Source organism: Miscanthus floridulus, chromosome 8, assembly GCF_019320115.1.
Source record: "Miscanthus floridulus cultivar M001 chromosome 8, ASM1932011v1, whole genome shotgun sequence".
Lineage (NCBI taxonomy): Eukaryota > Viridiplantae > Streptophyta > Magnoliopsida > Poales > Poaceae > Miscanthus > Miscanthus floridulus.
Genome location: NC_089587.1, coordinates 212,988,698 through 213,009,777, shown reverse-complemented (window position 1 = coordinate 213,009,777; position 21,080 = coordinate 212,988,698). Strand labels below are relative to the sequence as shown.

Below are 21,080 nucleotides of genomic sequence, written 5' to 3'. Positions count from 1 at the left end.
GCGCGTCGTCGGCATCCTCCTCGGCACCTCCTCCAGCGGCTTCATAGACGTCACCTACTCCTACGCCGGTAAACCTCCCACCCCCCGCCTCCTGTTTCTCTGTCCGTCGCTAGGGTTTACACCGCTCAAGGTGCACGGCTCGATGTGCTCTCCCCAGTCCACCGATCCGTGGATCGATCCGTGCACGGACTCGGTCCGTCCCGGTGTTCCAATCTGGTCCTCGCCTCGCCAGAGCAGGCTAGGTACTGTGCGTGTGCAGCATGTGCGATCAATTGTCTATACATTTTTCGTTCAACGTTGAGCTGTGTTGGTGACTTGGTGCAGAGGATTCATATCCAAATGAGATGAAGCAAGCCGAACTGTCGGTGCAGTTGGGGCTCACAGATATGAACTGTAGATGTGGTTCTACCATTGCCGGGTCAAGAACTGGAGAACTCTGCCAGCCACGATTGCTCGGCCGGCTCAAGGACTGCAAATGTGTTACTGGCAAACATACATGTATGCTTTCTCCCGTCTTAAGCTTTAGATTTATGAACCTACATATTAAATGGCCTCAGATCTTTTATGCTATTATTGATAAGCTTTGCTGAAGTGCAAGATATAGTATCGTTTCTATTGAAAAACTTTGCTTTTGAAGTGTGCCTTGACCTCCATTTTTTTGGTTGTACTGAAACTGGATGATACATGTCTTTTTTTTTTGCAAGCAGGCGTCACAATTTGATTATTTATGAATTTATGAATTGTGAGAAATATTCTCTAAATTACCAATGCAACATGGTAGCCTTATTTTGTTTACATGACTATGTTTCACTCTGTTGTTGCCATCATTGCATTCTTCCCCTGAAATTGTTGCTTGTTGATAGCATGTACATAAATACTACTCTTCAAACAAAATTGAGTAACCTTCACTGCAGTTGAAGGTTACTCTGATGTATATATTGACTACTACCATTGAGATCAGGTTTCTCTATTTTTACTACTACCATTGAAGTCAAATCATGTTGTGATGTATATATTGACTTTTGTTCCTTTACAAATGCAGTGGAAAAAATCAGTTTCGATTTCATCTCATAGGGCAAAAGGAATAGCCATAATGACAGGACCACTGCAACAAGAATTATATTATTTTTCTTGGTTTACAGCTACCTTCTGTGTATGCGTTGCCAATTTATTTGAGATGGAGTACCTGTCTATACATTCTTCTGTTGGAAAAGAACAAGGTAGAAAAAATGTACAGTTTTCAAAGGTTGTAAACATTTCTTTTTTCCTCTACAGCGTGAGTTTTATTTGGAAAGAGGAACCATGGTTTAGGGTATGTTTGGTGAAACTAGAATAAACATATTGCATCTTTTTTGGTCTGCTCTCGAAACCACATTAATCCAGTCCTCCTTGTCTTGTGCTATTCTAGGGTTGCAATTCATGAGGCCATGGAGCAGCAGACAATATCTATTGCCAAAGCTAGCATTACAACAGTATACTCAATTCGAGGACTTCAGTTCTTGCAGCTGCCAATCGAATTGCAGGATGCTATGATGATCTTAAGGTTGGTAAGCATATTTTATTGACTCAATAAGTAGCCATGCATGCAAGACAATTAATTTGACAATTTTTCTTTTTGATGGTCATCAGACTGTACAAGACAAAATTGATCTTTAGACTACCATTCTTTCTAGATTTGATCTAATCTTTATCGTCAACGATATCAGAATGTATGATCAAGATAAGGTATGAAGAAAAATTCTTTCTACAGCTTTTCTATTCTAGCAGCTGAGATAGTAGGAACTTTTTCCAATTTTCTCCTTTTGATGCGGCACGGCCACCAGTGCATGCTACCGTTTTGAAAAAAACAATGCGTGCGATTTTGCTCTGCAGTTTGTAGGGATGTAGTCTAAATTTCTAGGAACCTTTTCTAGTTTTCTCCTTTTGATGCGGCACTATAGTGGCGGTTCTACAATTTCCTTGTGCAGGGATGCAGTCTGAATTACACAGAATAGTTATCCTGACAATTGGAACTCTGCTTGTCTTTTTACAGTACTAATATTTCTGCATTTCTCCAATATACAATTATGTGATTTTTTGTGCGCAGATGCAGTATAGATTTCTCCAATTGCTTAGGTTCTTAATTGGGTATTGCTGCAAAAATTTGTCATTGTGCTTGTCTTGCTGCAGTCTCCGTTTTTCTGGAACGTGAAGATCTTAAGTCAATCTCCGTTTTTCCTTTAATAAATGCGAAGACCAGGGAGGTAGTGGCGTGGATCAGTGTGGGAGGTGCCGGTCCCAGGAGGCTGGGGCGGCAGTGTGGGCTGGAGAAGCGATGGTGGGGCCGACAGTGTTGGTCGGAGCTGCGTGGGCCTAGGAAGCGGTGGCGTGGGAGGATGAGGCCACGACGGTGGTGGCTGCCTTCGCCGTCCACTACCACATGCTCGTCGCCGTCGTCCTGTCACCGAACTGCGGGTGCCCACGAACGTGACACGGGTCCGATTCAACTTCGCTGCGACTGCACGAGTAAGCCGCCTCTTCTTCCCTTGCAATCAATATATGTATGCATGCTCATTTTGTCCCATGTTGCATGATTCAGTTACTCAAGTTCCTCATAGTGCAGTTCATATAAACCACATGGACAGTGGCTGTAAATGCCCCCCCCCCACTTGCTAATTTGGATATGGCTGGAAACTTGGGAACCAAATTGTATTGTTGATTAATCTCGGTTTCATCCCTGATGTCTGCTGGTCGGTTTCTAGATAATTAGCCATGCACATCGTTTCATACAGGACATCAGTTTCAAAAGCTAACCTGTATAATGCTTCCCTTTTTTTTTTGCGGCCTACAAATGCAATGTATGACCTTTCCGATTCACTTGCTTATGCTATATTCACCCTGTCTTGTACCCTTGTGGACAATTGATTCTAGAACTTTAATGTGGTCTTAGTTTGTTCCTATTTTAAATATTGCCATTATTTATTCATGGTCAATTGGACCTTTATATTCTTGTTAACAATCATTTATGTTTTAATGTTATTTCAGTTTCTTCCTACTCCATGTGTTGACTTTATTTATGTATGACCCCATTTAATCTACTGCCATTTCAGATTTGTTGTCCCTTGTGTGGAAGAAATTGGAAAGAACTACGAATCTACACCTCCCCTGGTAAGATCTTCAAAGCATTATCTGCTTATTCTCGCCATTCATCAAAATACAGGTATTCTCACCAACCGATGCATAGTTACTTTATGACATAGCCATGAATCCCCCCGTCTATTCCTGTTTTCTTCCTAAAAGTTACTTTTGATTTTTAGGATTAGATAGGGTATCTACATGGTGGTGTAAGCTTATTTATTAATTTGGATGTATGTCCCTGGCCGTTTTGTTAAATTTGTCATAGGCTTAGGCTGATCATATATTTTTTAATTTATCACCAGTTTTGAATGCATTCCAAACAAAACAGTTGATGTCCATGATCTTCTCTAATAAACAACTACTCTTGCATTTAATGGTCGAGAGGCAACCAACAAGGCCATTTCAACTAAAACAAGTTTTACCCTATATGCAGTAGTTGTTTTCCCTTTCTTAGAGGATCTTGCATTTAAACATGGGATATTTTTGGCCCATAAAAGATGGTAAGTGTTCTCTGTGTTGCTGATTTCTGTTTTTTTTTATTTGGTCTTTCAGTCTTTGTTTGGCCAGCAGTGTTCCTGTGATTGATGGCCATGGAAATGCTGCAGTACAAGCACGGCTCCAATTCCAGATTGCAGAGATTTCTAGACTAAGTAAACTTCTAGCAATTTCATTGGAGGAAAGGCTCCTCGGCAGCTAGCCACCCATGTTTGTAATAATTTGATCTTTCTTCATTTTTTTTGTTACTACCTGCTATTGAGAAAGCACAATGGAAGTCATTTGCCAGCGAGGAGCACCCGGTGAACGTGCCTCGCCACGTCCAGGAGCACATGCTCGTCACCCTCGCGGTGAACGTGATCGCGTGCTCGCCCGACGGGCACTGCCAGGGACCCCGTGACCACCGCATGGGCGCGAGCCTGAACAACGTCAGCTTTGAGGCGCCGCGGCACGCGAACATCCTCGACGCGTACTACCACAAGGTCCGTGGCGTGCACACGAACGACTTCCCCAGCAACCCGCCGCTGCTGTTCAACTTCACGGCCGACGATCTCCCTCCGGAGCTCTGGTTCACGAAGCGCGGCACCAAGGTGAAGGTGGTGGAGTACGGCACCACGGTGGAGGTGGTGCTGCAGAACACGGCGATCCTCGGCAGCGATAGCCACCCGATGCACCTGCACGGGTTCAGCTTCTACGTGGTGGGAACGGGTTCCGGCAACTTCGACAGGCACAGGGACCCCGCCGGCTACAACTTGGTCGACCCGCTGTACCAGAACACGGTCGCTGTGCTCCATTTCGGGTGGTCTGCGATCCGTTTCCATGCTAAAAATCCTGGTGCGTACGTGTTGCTGTTTTTTTCAGATATATCGGTTCCTCATGATCATGGCTATCGTTGTTTTTGTTATGGTTGTCTAGGTGTGTGGTTCATGCACTGTCACATTGAACGGCACATGACGTGGGGGATGGACACCGTTTTCATCGTGAAGGATGGGAATGTACCGGAAGCTAAGATGTTGCCACCGCCTCCGAAGATGCCTAGGTGTTGATGACCAAAGGTTGATATGGTACCGATTTCATTAGTAGCTTTTTTTAAGGGAAGATTTCATTACTAGCCTGGCGCCCAGGCCTGGGCCAATTCTCGTTGGGCCTTTGAAAGCAGACTGCAACCCCAAACTCGGGCCAATCAAACTTCACTGATATTGTTTTATGGCTAGATCAATTTGTATACTTCTATTGTTTTTCTTCTTTCTTGTTTGTTTATTGATTGTTGTGTGTAGCTATTCGTAACATTTTTATATCTATACCTATACCTAATATTAAACAGCGAAGATTCTTTCAACTGCTTTCTAAGATACCATGCATCCTCCATGTCCCATATATGACTTACGACCCGTGTTCATACGAGTATGACTCGTGTCCAATGATAGTACGAAATCTGATTTCAAAACGCATATTGGAAGCTGAACACGTTTGCTAGTCTTCTAATATTCAATATGGCAGTTTCTCTCTCCGTTCTTCGGTCCGTCATTGTTGGAGCACAGATACGCGAGTAGCGGAGGCTAGAGAGAGTGTGAACTAACGATAACATAATTGTTGGATAATGTCATGCAGGGACAACCGGTAGGGCCTTCGCCCAGCATCTTGGGCAGGCGGAGGGTCGGAGCGCGGAGGCAGAGACCATCCGGCGAAGGCAGAGGCCGCGGCGCCACGGGCGGAGGTTGAGCGGGCTCCTCCGTGGGGCGGAGGCTTACGGCGTGGCGGAGACCCCGGGCCGGTAAAAGGCCTCATTTGGGCCGACGGCTAAGGCCCAAGAAGTGAAGGCGGTTCAAAGAGGAGAAGGTCCAGATTGCCCTGGGCGGCTCGTACTGGCGGAAGAATTTTCAGGGAATGTGCTGTAGCAGTTTTAGGACAATGATGTAAAAAGCGGGGAGTAGTGAACAACGCCCTATAAAAAGGGGGAGCTGAACCCTGTAAGAGGTGGTGGGTGAACTCATTTATGAAACCCTAATTATGCTGGGACCCACCTTTTACTGTCTATGCGCTGAACCTCCGCCTGGGGCACCGACTGGGCGGAGGTCCCCCTTTCTCTACCTGCTGGAAATCCCGCTTTCCAACATTGGTGCCCACCGCGTGTTGGCCAAGCAAAACTCACGATGGCAAGAAAAAGAGCAGCCTCCGCCAGGACACCCGCGGAGCCCTCGACGAGGGGACGACCCAGGCGTAGTGCCCGTAGCACTTATGCTAGCGCCCCAGAAGACCAAGTTGTAGAAGAGCCCGCAGTCGAAGATCATCCTCCGACGGCCGAAGATCAGCAAACCCCAGATCCCACACCGGAGCAGGTGCTCCAACAATTGCAAGCCCAGTTGCAGAGTACACAACAAGAAAAAGATAGGCTGGCTACAACCTTCGCCACCAACTAGAGGGTAGCCCAAACATTATTGCAGGCAGCAGAAATCAGACAATAGTTGGCCGTCCTGTAGGTGGAGATTCAAAACATGCAGCAAAGCCAGCCCCAACCCAACACATCTAATCAGCTCCACTCAACAAATCAAAGTCATCCTAACCCTTCGCCAGGTATGGCCTCCCAACCAACCTTCGGCACACCTTTCAACTCACCACTAGTTCACAGAATCATATATTCAAGATCCCCACTATCCGAAGGAATCCAAATCTCACCTTGGCCACCATCTTACAAGCCCATTACCCTTCCCAAATTCAACAGAAGGTCAGACCCGCGCTAGTTTATCATGAGTTTCGAAGCAGCTGTAGCCTCCACGGGCGGGAATGACACTGTCTTGGCCAAGTTATTTGTTATAGCAGCCGAAGGAGACGCATTGGCATGGTACTCAATGTTGAGGCAAAGTTTAGTATATTCATGGGAGGACCTCCGAGACAAGATCATCGCTAACTTCAAAGGGTTCACCATCGAATCTTTGACGTCAATGGACTTATTTCAGTGCAAACAGAATCAAGGTGAAGCACTGAGGGATTAGTTTTAGAGATTTGTGCAGCTTAAAGCGAAGACACCCAATGTCCCAAAGGATGTGGAAATCGAGGCCGCAATTAAAGGTCTCTGCATAGGACTCTTCGTAGCTCATCTAGCCAGGGAAAAGCCACGGACCATCGTAGACCTATATAGTGAGTTTGAGAAGTATTGCAGGTTTGACAACGACCTCCGCAGAAGGCTAGAAGAACAAAACCAGAGCAAGCAATTCTAAGAAAACAACAGGAATACCCAGAGGGGCAACAGAAGCCAAGGCTAGCCACAGCCATAGCGAGGGCAAAGCCAGCAAGTCTTCAATATAGAATAACAAGGAAGCAGCCAGCAAGGGCAGCAAGCGCCGAAGGCAAGTCCAAATAACACGCCTCAGAAACAATTCGAAGGCAAGGGAAATGGCCATGGCAAATCAGAAGCAGCGAAGGCAGTACAATTTCTTTCATGGAGAGAACAAGGGGTGCATAACCAGGGATTGTCCAGATGCTAAAGAGACCCAAGAAAGGATAAAAAACAGAGCAAACCCGTAGCCTCCGCCATAACAACCTGCAAGAGAGGTAAACCATACCTTTGCTACACCTCCTCAGCAACAATACTGCCCCATATATCCAAGCCTAAACTCCACCCAAATTCACCCATCCACCCTAGCCTCTACCTATTACCTAAATTTCCTACCTACATGGTGACCAGGTACTCAGCAGCAAGGCTAAACTAGCAACCAACGAGCAGAAGCCAGCCTCACCTATATAAACCCGAGGCCTCCGCATACAACATTCATTGAGACCAATCAACCATCTCAACTACACAACAGACAGCTAGAGGCATTGCCTCCGCCCCCTCTAACTCCATAGCTAGCCACACCCAAAAACGAACCCAACCCAGAAAACCAACTTAACCTTCACACACCGTTACCCACCATCGGCATGACATTGCCGATAGCCGAAGGTTCCTCGATGGAATTCCAGACAAAGAAACAGAAGAAAGATCACCTCCGGTTGATCAACAACATAGTGGTCCAAGGGCTAGTGCGCTGCATAGACTGGTCGAAGACGCCAATCACATTCTCAGAACAAGATCTTCAATTGGAAAGCTACCCTCACACCCACGCTATGGTAATCAAGGCCAATATAGTAGGCTAGGAAATCAACAGGGTTCTCATAGATTCTGGGAGCTCCGTAGATATCATATTTGTCAATGCCTTTGACCAAATGAAATTAAGCAGAAGCTAGTTACAACCCTCAGATTTACCATTAGTTGGTTTCGGAGGAAAGAGGATTGATGCATTGGGAAAAATATCCCTCCCAGTTTCATTCGGAGGCTAGGAAAATGCAAGAACAGAGTATGTGACTTTCGACGTAGTGGACCTCTACTACCTCTACAACGCCATCTTCGACAGAGGGTTTGCAAACAGGTTTAACACAACCATTCATATGGGTTACTTGTGTATGAAAATTCCAGCTTTGCACGGAACCATCACAGTTCATGGCAGTCAAAAAGAGGCAAGAAACATAGAAAGAACCATCTATAAATTACAGCGTAACATCAACTCGGTCGAGTCGGCCAAGAGCAATTCACTAGAGCCTCCGGACATACCAAAGGGCAAGACAGATCTCAAAGATCAGGAAGAAACAAAGCTAGTCCCATTAGAAGAAGCAGTGCTAGACAGAAAAGTTATCATTGGAAGCAATCTTTCGAAAGAAGAAGAAGCAGAGCTCGTAGAAACCCTAGCCAAGAACAAAGATGTCTTCGCCTAGTCAGCCTCTGACCTAAAAGGAGTCAGCAGGGATATTATCGAGCACTCACTTGATATAAATCCAAAAAAGTAGTGGCAAAGGAAAATGTCAGAAGACAGAATCCTAGTAGGGAAGGCAGAAGTCCAGAGATTGTTAGATGCCAACGTTATCAGAGAAGTCAAGTACTCAGAATTGCTGGCAAATATAGTACTAGTGCCAAAGAAAAATGAAAAGATGAGAATGTGCATTGACTTCATGGACCTAAACAAGGCTTGCAAGAAAGACCCATTCCCGCTGCCAAGAATAGATACCTCCATCGACAAAGCAGCAGGGTGTAAATGCTTCTCACTTCTGGACTGTTTCTCAGGATACCATCAAATTTGGCTCAAAAAAGAAGACTAGGAGAAGACAAGTTTCACTACTCCCTTCAGAACTTATTGTTACACCAGAATACCTGAAGGACTAAAAAACACGGGCTCGACCTTCGCTAGAATGACGAAGGCAACTCTCGGACCTCAGTTGTAGAAAAACATAATAGCCTATGTTGACGACATTGTCGTGATGAGCAAGAATGAAGAAGACCACATTACAGACCTTAAAGAAACTTTCACCAATCTCAGAGAAGCCGGGCTAAAGCTTAACCCAGAAAAATGTGTCTTCGGCGTAAGCAGAGGCAAAGTGCTCGGGTACATCTAGGGATGAAAACGGATTGGATACGGACGGATATCACCGATATTACATTTGTTTTCATATTTCTGTCCGAATTCGGATTCGAATATGGATAGTGTCAACTATGTTGGATAGGATACGATTGGATATCGACATCATAAATATGCGATTTGAGTATTCAGATACGGATACGGTATTAGATGTTGGATATCCGGACTCGGATACGGACAGATCTCAACCCCTCTAAACGAATTTGGTTTCGAATACGGTCGGAAAATATCCGTACCGTTTTCATCCCTAGGTACATCATAGGGCCTGAAGGCATAAGGGCTAACCTAGACAAGATGAAGGCCATAATCTCAATGGTAAAGCCATCAACCAAAAAAGAAGTCCAAAAACTCACTAGAAGAATAGAAGCACTAAACAGATTCATTTCAAAATTAGCAGAATGCAACCTCTTATTCTTTGAAGGTGTGAGGGGTGGAGACAAGGTAGAATGGGGGCTAGAGCAATCGAAGGCGTTCCAATAGCTTAAAAATTACTTGGCTACCAGACTCTTGGTGACAGTACCAGATCCGGAGGCTCCATTACTGTTATATGTTGCAGCCTCTGACCATGCAGTCAGTGGGGTGCTTGTTCAAGAGAAAGAAGAAGAGTCAAAGGTCATTCAACAGCCTGTCTACTATATCTCAGAAGCCCTGTTTGGAGCAAAGTTGAACTATACAGAGATTGAAAAAATAACATATGCAGTGTTGATTTCATCAAGAAAATTGAAGCACTACTTCTAGGCACACAAAATCATAGTGCCCTCTTTGCAGCCACTCGGGGGCATGCTCAGCAACAAAGAAGCCTCCAAAAGAATTGGGAAATGGGCAACAGAATTATCCTAGTTTGAAATCAACTATGTATCAAGAACAACAATCAAATCACAAACATTGGTAGATTTTATGACAGATTGGACACCTTCGATGCATCAGCCCTCACAACCCCAAGTTCAAACTTGGACGCTTTACTCAGATGGGGCTTGGGGGCATATGGGAGTTGGAGCCTCCGCCATAGCGATAGCACCATCAAGCCTCTGCACAAAGTATGCAGCAAGGTTAGAATTCAAGGCAACAAATAATATAGCAAAATACGAAGGCCTCATACTAGGCCTCAACAAGGCAAAGGCACTCGGAGCAAAAACATTACTAGCAAAAATAGACTCCCAAGTCATAGCAGGACAGGTCAAAAAAGAATACATGGCACGGGAACTAGAATTGATCAAATACCTAGCCACAGTAAGGGATTTTGAGCGGAGGTTCTAGGGATTCACCCTGCAGTATATACCAAGAGCAGAAAATGCAGAAGCGGACGAGCTGGCGAAGGCAGCAGCAAGCAACTTGCCCATACCAAATGGAGTCTTTTACCAAGTGCTACTAGCATGGGCAACATAGGTAACAGCGAAGGCATTCAAGACAGTCTTAGTCACTAAGTCTGAAGACTGGAGGCAGCTGATCATAGATTGCCTGAACAACGTGCATCACGCAAAAGATGAGCCAAGACAACAAGAATGACAGCAAGAGCAAGAAGCCATACACTCATAGATGGAGCACTATACAAGAAAGGGGTTGTTCAACCGCTGCTCAAGTGCTTACCTCAGAGCGAAGGCAAAAACCTTCTACAAGAAATCCACTCAGGGATATGCGGCTCACATATTAGTCCGAGGGCGCTATCTGCGAAGGCCGTCAGGCAGGGATTCTTTTACCCTACGCACATCAAAGACGCAGAAGAGATTGTTAAGACATACAAAGCATGCTAGAGCACCTCCCCACACCAGTCAAAACCTTCGGCCATTGTACAACTCATCCCACCAACATGGCCCTTGCAAAGATGGGTCATGGACCTTGTTGGACCGCTACCACCATCGCAAGGGGGAAACAAGTTTGTAATAGTAGCAATAGAGTATTTCACAAGATGAATTGAAGCTAAGCCACTTGCAATAATCACATCAGCGATAGTGAAAAAGTTTTTCTGGCAGAACATAGTTTGCAAATTTGGAGTACCAAGAACCTTAACAGTTGACAATGAAAAATAATTTGACTTGGACAAATTCAAAGAATTCTACAAAAGCATAGGCACCAAGATAGCCTTCACTTTGGTCTACCATCCAGAGTCAAACGGAGCGGTGGAAAGAGCTAATAGAGTAATATTCTTAGCAATATCGAAGACTCTATTCAACCTCCATAAAGGCAAATAGGTAGAGGAACTACCGAAGGTAGTGTGGTCCCATAATACTACAGCCTCCTGAACAATAGGCTTTACACCGTTCAAACTCTTATACAGTGAAGAAGCAATGCTGCTTGAAGAAGTCAGGCATCAGAGCCTCCACATCATAAAACAAGCCCTGGCAGAAGATGAGGAATACTCTAAGGAAACAATCGAAGGCACAATATTGGAAGGTGTGAAAAACATCACAAAATACCAAGAGTAAACCAAAAAGTGGAGAGACAACTAGGTGGTTAGAAAGCTTATACAAGATGGAGACCTAGTCCTCAGAAGGAAACCCATTGCAGCAAATGTTGAAAAGCTTCAACCAAAATGGGAAGACCCATACATGGTGAAAGCCATCAGAAGATCAGGGTCATTCTACCTGACTGACGGTGAAGGCAAAACAACGACCCACACTTGGAACATCTACAATTTATGTAGGTTCTACATATAAGTGTAAAGGGGTGACCTCCGTGAAACTATAAGCGAATGTCACCTCACCTCTACTTTCTCGCATTTTATTTTCTCGAAAAAGGCCTGTGCTCTTTTTTCCTCACAAAGGGGGCTTCTAGTGGAGGTGAGATTTTTTATGAGGCAGGACCCATGTAAAACCCTCTAAAACTATGAAGAGGAATTCCCCCCGAGAACGATACGCAAGCCGAAGGTCAAAAGTGGCTAGCACAGGAGCCACGACATTCGACAACAACAATCACGATAGAGAGGACCTTCCACTACCTTAGCCAAAGGCTATAGAGCGTGGAACGACCTCCACAGCTAAAACCAGCTAGCACCCTTGATAAAGCCCTATCCTTAATCAGGCATAAATGATTTCTCAAATGGCCAAAAGGCCGCCAAACCTAACAAAGACCTACCTCCACTGTAGGCATCGGGCATGGGAAAACCTGGCGAAGACCTATCATTATCAGGCACCAGGTGGCAGTCAACAGTTAATGACAAGTATAATAGAGTTAAAGAACTAAAGATATGCCAAGTATAGAGAAGTCTGCCAAAATCATGTGACTTTAAAATACATCCAAGCAATAAACCTTGGCCAACCACCAAAATTTATTAAAACGTACAAACACTAGACTATAAAACCCATTGCCCCCTACCAGCCTCAGTCGATGCATAACAAAATCACCAGCCCTAGAGAGCACTAGGGGGGAAGTTAAAGCAAACAAGACCCACTATGCCATTAAGCAAGGAGAGAGGATCATGGAGGCTGGAATTTCCTTAGAAATAACAGATCATGGACCGAACGTTGGGGGAAAGCATCACGCTAGTATTCCCACAACTCTCCACTAACATAAACACCATCTTTCATCATAGTTAAAGGAACAACATCTCGTGCAGGCCCCTGAGAGGAAACCTGCGTAGGAAAAATGTACATTAAATTTACAAAGTTCCAAAAGTATGCAAGGCAACACGCCCGACCTACACCATCAACTAAGCCTGAAACAATATCTAAGAACCTAGAAACTACACCTCCAGAGCTGTGGGTGCGGAGGCACTTTTCCTAGGCTTCTGGGAGTTAGAGATGGTAGCAAAAGACTTCTGGCCTGCCGTCTCGCCAGTCTTCGATGTCTGTGCCTCCACAGTGGCATGTTGAGCCCTAGCCTTATGCAAATCCTATAGAAGCAAAAACATAAATAATAAGCATTTAAAAAAATGCGAAGGCCCTAAAAGAAAACAAGGAAGAAGGAAACTAACTGCAGCACGGTAAGCCTCCTCAAGTGAGTGGGCGTCAGCGTGACCAAACTTGAACCAAAAATACTTCATAAAATTCCTAATTGACTTGGTAACCTCCCCCGAAGGCTCACCAAGCTCCAAAGGTGCTTCGAACTCCCTTTGCCCTTTCAACCCAACAACATGCATACAACCAAGCTTTCCAAGGGTCTTGTAGAGGTTTGTGGCACAGGAAAGCACACCAAAGTCCATAGCACCTCTGACAAACTCAGGTAGCTTAGAAAGGTTATCCTTGAACCAGACAAAAATGCCATAGGCGGAGGCATCGACCAACAAAGGTGAAGTTGCACCACCAAAACTAGCCAGAACTGTCCGATACAGCTTAGCAGCCAAAACACCAGCAATCCGCGCCTCTTCTAATCGCTTGTTTAGCAAATCAATTTGCGCACTCAGGGCCTAGCTCGAAGACTTCTCCGCATCAACTTCCTTCTGAAGGCCCTCATTCACATTGATCGCCTTCTGTAATCGAGCAAGGCCATTTCCTCGGTAGCCTTCGAGCCAGCAACATCCTTCTCCAGGCCCCCACTTGGATCTTCAAATCCTCAACAGTTTGGTGGGCAACATGAAGGTCGGCCACTTCTATAGCAAGCTATTTCTCCTCCTCCTCAACCCTATCTAGCTCTTTCTGAAGGACCTCAAAAGCCTCATCTCGTTTGATAACTTCTTCGAATGCACGCTCCTCAAGGATCTCCGACATATGATACCCCTAAAAACAACAAATGTCAGCAAAAACAGAGACAACAATTAACTTTGAAGAGGCGAGAATACAAAGCCTACGCACTCACCACACAGTTATGCTCGAGATTGTAACACATCAACTTGTAAAAGTCCACCTTCTTAAAATGATGGTGGGCATGATCTAACAAGAAAACAAAATATAAGAAAAAGTAAGGCAAAACAAACAGACAAAAAAAAAATTAAAATGCAACCTCCTATCTCATTGTATAGAACATGCAGGGTTTTCGCCCACCCACTTAATGTGTCAGAAGAGCCTTCGCCTGAAGCAAAAACAAACAATAAAAATTAAGCAACGACAAGTTCAAAGGAAAACACAAGAGCTAAGCGAAACAAACCTCCATTGCTAGGGGCATGCTCCGAAGGACCAGCTCCAAGCTATAGTGGGGCCTTCGAAGGAGCATGCAATCCAACTCAGGCAAGATCCAAGTCAGCGGGGGTAGTTTTTTCAACAGGAATTGGTGTCCCCATTGCCTTGGTCAAACTAGCTAAGAAACAAAAGAACATATTAGAGGGGGAACAAAACAAGTAAAATAGAGAAAGCACTTGAGATAGATTTACCTAGATGCAAGGTTTCATCAATAAAACCTGACACTCTAGTATCCATAGCATGGCGTGAGGTCGGCGTAGCCTTCGAACCTTTGTAACATCCCAGATGTTAAAAAGCAATTAAAACTTTGATCATGAGCATCATCAAGTATAATCACCAAGTGTCATGTCAGTTATGCAATTTATGTTTCAATAATAGCATGTCTATGTTGCATTGTAGTGTTTCATATATTTCATTAATGCAACTCATGTTTCAAGTATAGCATTCCTATGTTGCATATGTGATGTTTCATATGTTGCATCTATGGTTTTTCTTATGTTGCATGAAATGTTAGCAACATTAGTGTTTAAGGTTATTTATGATTTTATATATGAGAATTTGTTAAAATATACTTTGTAGTATGAAGTGTGCTTTGAAATATAGAACAAAAGGTTGATTGATATTTCAAGAAAAACATGTTCAAATTTGAGCTCCAAAGTTGAATCAAGCACAGCTTTTACACACAGCCTTTTTCACTAAGTCTGTGAAAACAGTGTTAACCTTCAATTTTTAGAGGATTAATGAATGATTTTTTATAAATAAAAGTGGTGTAACTTTTGTTCTATTGATTAGAGTGATGCTTGAGCTTTAATAATGTGTATTTGGTTGTAATGTATGATCAATGTTTGGCTTTTAATTAATTGCCCAAAGTTGCTAAGCCAAAAAACTGATTTCAAAACTTGAAACTGAAACCCTAGGTTTAGTTTCACTGAACCCTTGTTGGACATTCAAAATCTCAAAATCCAGTGAGTGTTTGGTGTTGATTCTTAAATCAAAGTTGGAGATTTCTCGTAGATCAACAACTTTGGTTAAAGGTGATCATCCCATTTCTGTGCAAAATCGAGTGAGAAAGGGGGCAAAAGAAGAAGGTTTCAGTCAGCTATAGTAATCTCGACAGCAGTTTGCTTCACCTGCTCACCGTCGGTGGCTGCCCGCTGCCTTCGCGTCGCTTCTCCATGCACTAGCACACAGCTATTTTCGTGGCACAGCATAAGCAGCTGCTGGATCATCTAGATGACTCATCCTCGCCTTTAAGCGCCCAAGCCGCCAGCCATCTCCCTCTTTCTTCTTCCCCTACTCATTGCCGAGCTCCTTGGTTCCCTGGTCAATTAATCACCACTAGTTCACCACCACCAAATTCCTCATGCTCATGACTCCGTCTAGTCCTTACACTCCTCCCTAAACCACTATAGCCACCGCTTGCCATCAGAGTAACGCGCGCATGCCATACCCGTCGCGGCGGTTCACCATGGCCACCATGGACCAATCCACCATGGCTAGCCCTCTTTGATGTGTCCCTTGCTCCCTCATTTGCCATTTTAGGTTGCTTATGACCTTGTGATGCTCATATGCTTGTCTATTTTAATAGAGGCCCGTCGAAACCACCAGAACGACTACCTCACCACCGGATCATGCCACCGCTCGTGCCATCAATGACGGCAGCCGCATCTATGCCACCTTTGCTTCTACCTATAGGCCGATAAGGTCATGGTAAGCACCACTATGCTCTCCCAAAACCTAGTCAGGCTAGACTCATGCCAGAGCACAGTGCCCGCAACCACACCGCTGCGCATTGAACCGCCGTGGTCACCATGACCAACATTGAGGTCGCCATGGAACCCTAGCTAGCTGGTTGGTAGCCTAGATTGGTACACCTGGTCATGGGGATCATGTAGGTGCTATCCCCATCGCCGGCCGACTTGCTGCCGGTGAGCTGCGCCGCTGACCCATCGGTGTGCTCATGGTCAAGGCGGGCTTGGTTGGGTTTGACCACCAGCCCTGCGCATCAGTGACCTGAAAGTGCATCTAGCCCTTTAGTGAGTTTTGGTGGATTGAATGATAGTATAATTAAAGGTCTAACAAGTTTTCTAAGTGTTGAACAGGAAATTTGAGTCTATTGCATATACTTATGGATTATGGAATGATAAGTGACTAAAGGTTCAACAAGAAGGCAAACTTGATGATATTCCACATAATGTTCAAATCAAGGCCAAAGTTGTGTATTGTTGTGTTAGAAGATCATGGAAACAATCTAGTTCAAGAAAAGGACAATAATGTAAATGGAGTTGATAAAATGGCTTCTATGTTGTGGGATATCATAGTATCATGAGAAAGCAAGCATATTTAGCAAATGGCAAAAGATACATGAGTTGATGATTTTGGATTGGTCTCAATAAGGGCTTGCTTGACATGAATAAAAAGAGTTTGATAGTAGATTAGCTTTGATCAAGGATTAAAGAATGAGTCAAGAATGCATAAGTGAAGAAATACCAAGCAAAGGTTAAATGACAAAGGACACAATTCATATTGGATATAAGTCAGTCTCTACATTGGTTTGCTTGTATGGATAAAGATTTAGAAAATCACTTTGCATTGATTTGATCAAGCTAGAAGTATGAAGATATATATATTGAAAAGAGTGTTAGGAATGTCAAGCCAAAATGAAGAGGGTATGAGGAACCATGAATTGGCTTGACCATATTAATGTTTATTTATATATGTGTTAATGTGAATCAAACTGAAGCTTGATTGATATCAACATTCATATCTAGAAGATTTCAAGCAAGGATCACAATATTGAAGAAATAGTTTTTCATTGGATGCTTAGTATGATGTGACTTGAGTATGGCTTGATAAGGTGAAGATAACAAGGAAAGGGCTTCGAGGGACTAAGCGGAGGTGAAGGGTAAGCGATGGCTTGGGGACTGAGGTACCATAGCTAAGGTGAAGAAGATAGTACTTGCATTGAGTCGAGAAACTAATCAAGCTATGAGGAGTCATATTATGTTGAGGATCAAATCATTAGTGGAAGTGACTTGAGGCCATGTAATGAACTCACATGTGTTGAAATGGTTCAAGTCACATCCTCAAGGTATGTTTGCTCAAAGAGATGAGACAAAGATGATGGCAACCCTTTATAAAGTGATATTGAGAAGAAATGGCATATGAAGACATTGAAGACTCAAGTGGTTGAAATGGTTATATTCTCTTGATCTTGAGTATAGGTATGTCATACTACCACGGGGGATGCAACATGAATTATAGACAACTCTCAAGTGCTCAAACTAACCAAACCCAAGTGCTAACATGAGAGAAACACAATGACACAACACTTGCACTTGTTGGTTTTGGGGCTTGTTATTTGTTGGGTTGGAAAGCCCTCAAAACAAGCTTTTCGGAAAGTCCAAGATCACCGAAAATAGAGTTTGGAGTAAAAAGTTATGTCTTTTCCGTATGGTGATCTGTGCTATCTTGAAGACCCACGGAGGTTCCGCCTGTTTATGCGGAGGCTCTAGGACGCGGAGGCTCCGCGCCTATGCACGGAGGTTTCGGGGTCTTTAGGTCATAACGGCTAGTTTTTTACCTCCAACAGCTAGTTTTTGTGGGGTGAGTATATATACCCATCCCACGTCTCCTAGCCGTGCTGCTAGATCCCTAAACATTCTAAACCCATTCCAAGCCTTGTGTAAGCTCTCCCAACCTCCCTCTTTGTGAGAGTGAAGTGCTTAGTGATTGATTAAGTGTTGGGAGTGAGATATTAAGAGTTTGAGAGCAAACCAAACCTTGAGCACTTGTCGGGCTATGTCAAGCATTCGTTGTGCATTTGTTACTCTTGGAGGTGAAGCCTCCTAGATGGCTAGGCGTCGCCCGGTGAGCTCCCGTGCTTGTGGTGAGACGTGGAAAGTTTGTATTACCCGGAGATCTTAGTGGAACCCTCAAGCTCAACCTCAGTGTTGGACTTGAGAAGATGATAGGGTTGGAAGAGACCCAAAGCCTTTGTGGCTTCCTCAATAATGTGGACATAGGCAAGCCTTGGTGGCAAGCTGAACCATGGGATAAATCGTGTCTTGCCCCTTATGTTTTGAATTGCATTATTTGTGTTCCACTCGATCTACTTGGTTGTGTGTGTTTGTGAGTGCGGGGACTTCGTGGACTTACCACTGAACATCTCCAAGCACATCATCAAGAAGTTTGGTTTGAGTTTGATGTCTAGGCGTAGCAGCTGCTGAGTACTCTGTGTTGCCCGAAGGCTCCACGACATCTCCCGGAGGTTCCGCGTAGTTTCCCGGAGGTTCCACGGTCTGCTAATCCACTGCAAGTTTTATTTCTTGATAATTTTTAGAAATGCCTATTCACTCCCCTCTAGGTGACATCAAGGTCCTTTTAGACCGTGGGTCGCTAGTGGTGGGTGAGAAAAGTTTAAAACGATTTATTCTTTTTCAGAAATGGATTAAAAGTACAGTTTCTTATTTAATTCATAACTAATTATTTGTGCATGTTAAAATTATGAAATTTATTTTGTAAGCTTGTTATGATATCCTCTATCAGGGAAAAATATGAATTAGGCATAATCAGTACTTTTGCCATGCTTAAAAATTACCTCTTTTAATTGTAAAGTGGACCTTACATGATTTTTGTAGATGAAAATAATAATCCTTTAATCATGAAACTTTTTGTGTATGCTTTACATTCTTATATCTCACACCACAAAAAGTTTGATACTGTTTTGATAATTCTAAATTGGTTAATTAATTTAAGTGTGTTTAAACACCTTTTATGGATTAATAAAAATACTAAAATGATTTCTATAAATCCCTAAATGACTTTGATGTGATTTTGGGATTGATTGTGGACCTTGGAAGACCAAACCTCTGTTGTTCCTTGACAACTTAATTGTTTTCTTGATGTGCCCATAATCAACTTTTGATTACTAATTAACATGGCTTAATTAAATGTTTAATTAGTCAATGCATGTGATTAGGTCATATAATGATCCTTGTTGCCCTCATGGTTGAACTTGGTGTAATGTTAGCTAAATAAACTTGCCTTGCTTGATTAGTATAATAAGTGTTACTTTGATGATTTGATTGTAATCCACTTGTTTGTTTGATAATAATTAAAATGCCTTAATTGAATGTTTAGTTTTATGAGTTCCTTATAATGATCATGAGTTAAGAAATATGTTAATCTTTTGCTGATCCATGTTAAGTTATGCCTTTCAAGATAAACAACTAATTAACTTGGTTAATTAACTACAATGCTTTTATAATAAACAAACCCTAGTTCTTTGGTGAAGGAAAGTTGTACTCAACTTTCTCAACTTTGTTAGACTTCTATGAATGCACTTGTGTGTCTCTCATCATGCATCATGGCATGTAGTCCATCATGTTAAGCGAAGCATCATTTATTATGTGTAGTGTACGAGAGTGAGAAGACTCGTGTTGATCAAGTTTCAGAGAAGGTTCATCCACCGTGGTTTTGGTGCCAAATTAACCTCTGGATCTTTCTCTAGAAACTAACCTTCTCTACAATGCAGGCAAGTCCCAGAGCATAAACCCTTCTCTAGTATTTACAAATCTTTATTACACTTTAGGTCTTGTAAGATGTGCATTAAGTAATTAGGAGTTGGTCGAATATAGTTGCTGCATGATTACCTTGATATTCAGGTATCCTTAGTCGTACCCTGCTAGTGTGTGTAGGTCATTCCCCTGATGCTTAGTAATGCTTAGACTTTGATAGAGGGTGAATGATGGTTTCATCATTCGCAAGAAACATGTTTACCTTGCTCTTCTTGGCTCTACTTATGAGTCGTGGTAATACCATGATAAGGTTAGTATTAAATTGAGACCGGACGTGACACATGTTATGTCTCTGGTGGTTAAGCCTATATGGTTGTCTGGTCATGCTTGTCCCATCTGTGTCGATTGAGGACCATTCGTTGTAGGCCACTGTGTGGTCGAGACCTTGCAGTACTAGCCACATACTCTGGTAAGCCTGATATCTCAGCTATTCCATTATATGAAAAGACAAATGTGCCCTAGGCATGGGAGATGGTGAGAGTAGCGTGTACACATCCTGTGAATCCGTCATGGATGAACGACGCAGGAAGGTGGAGTACTATGCTCTCGGGTAGCGCAGACCAGTTCACATTTTGGAGGATCTGAGTGAAGGTTGATATATGTAGATCTTGGACCTACATATGTCGTGTGGTAAGGAAACCCTAGGTAGGCCTAATCGATTCGAATCATCATGCTCCTCGGTTATGGAGACTCGACCCTCTGACCATACATAGTAGTTAATCAATGGAAACATAGTTACTTATGGTTATGAATATGAGAAGAGATGAGATACTTAATAAAGTGATTGATTTAGATCAAGTGCAAACTAGATACTACTGATAACTTAATGCAAAGCTAAAACATTGAAAGTAAGAATCCACTTATAGTAAGCTTTTCTGTAAAAGTTACTCTTGCTTCAAACTTACCTTTAAACCTGCTTACCTTGGAGTCTTTTCTTTTAGTCGAGTAAGACTTGCTGAGTACCCTCAAGTACTCAGGATTTGTTAACCCCTGTTGCAGGATCTGACTTGTGCTGATAATCGAGGTCATGTTTGTAAGTGCATCTAGCCCTTTAGTGGGTTTTGGTGAATTGAATGACAACACCATTAAAGGTCTAACAAGTTTGCTAAGTGTTGAATAGGAAATTGAGTTTATTGTATACACTTGTGGACTGTGGAATGAGAAGTGTGTATAGGTCCAACAAGAGGCAAACTTGATGATATTCCATATAATGTACAAATCAAGGCCAAATTGTGTATTGTTGTGTTAGAAGATCACAGAAACAATATAGTTCAAGAGAAAGACAACAATGCAAATAGAGTTGATGAAATGGCTTCTATGTTGAGGAATATCATAGTATCATGAGAAAGCAAGCATATTTGGCAAATGTTAAAAGAGACATGAGTTGATGA

General features: G+C 43.2%; 1 long non-coding RNA gene and 1 pseudogene across 1 annotated transcript; one reads left to right on the top strand and one right to left on the bottom strand.

Moving 5' to 3' along the window:
- The window catches only part of LOC136470598 (uncharacterized), a 156,759-nt pseudogene that overhangs the window by 14,600 nt on the left and 121,079 nt on the right, over nt 1-21,080 (bottom strand).
- Nucleotides 202-1,543, top strand: LOC136474858 (uncharacterized). Its single transcript, XR_010763032.1, has 3 exons — nt 202-242; nt 325-498; nt 1,409-1,543. It is a non-coding gene; the product is annotated as an uncharacterized lncRNA (long non-coding RNA).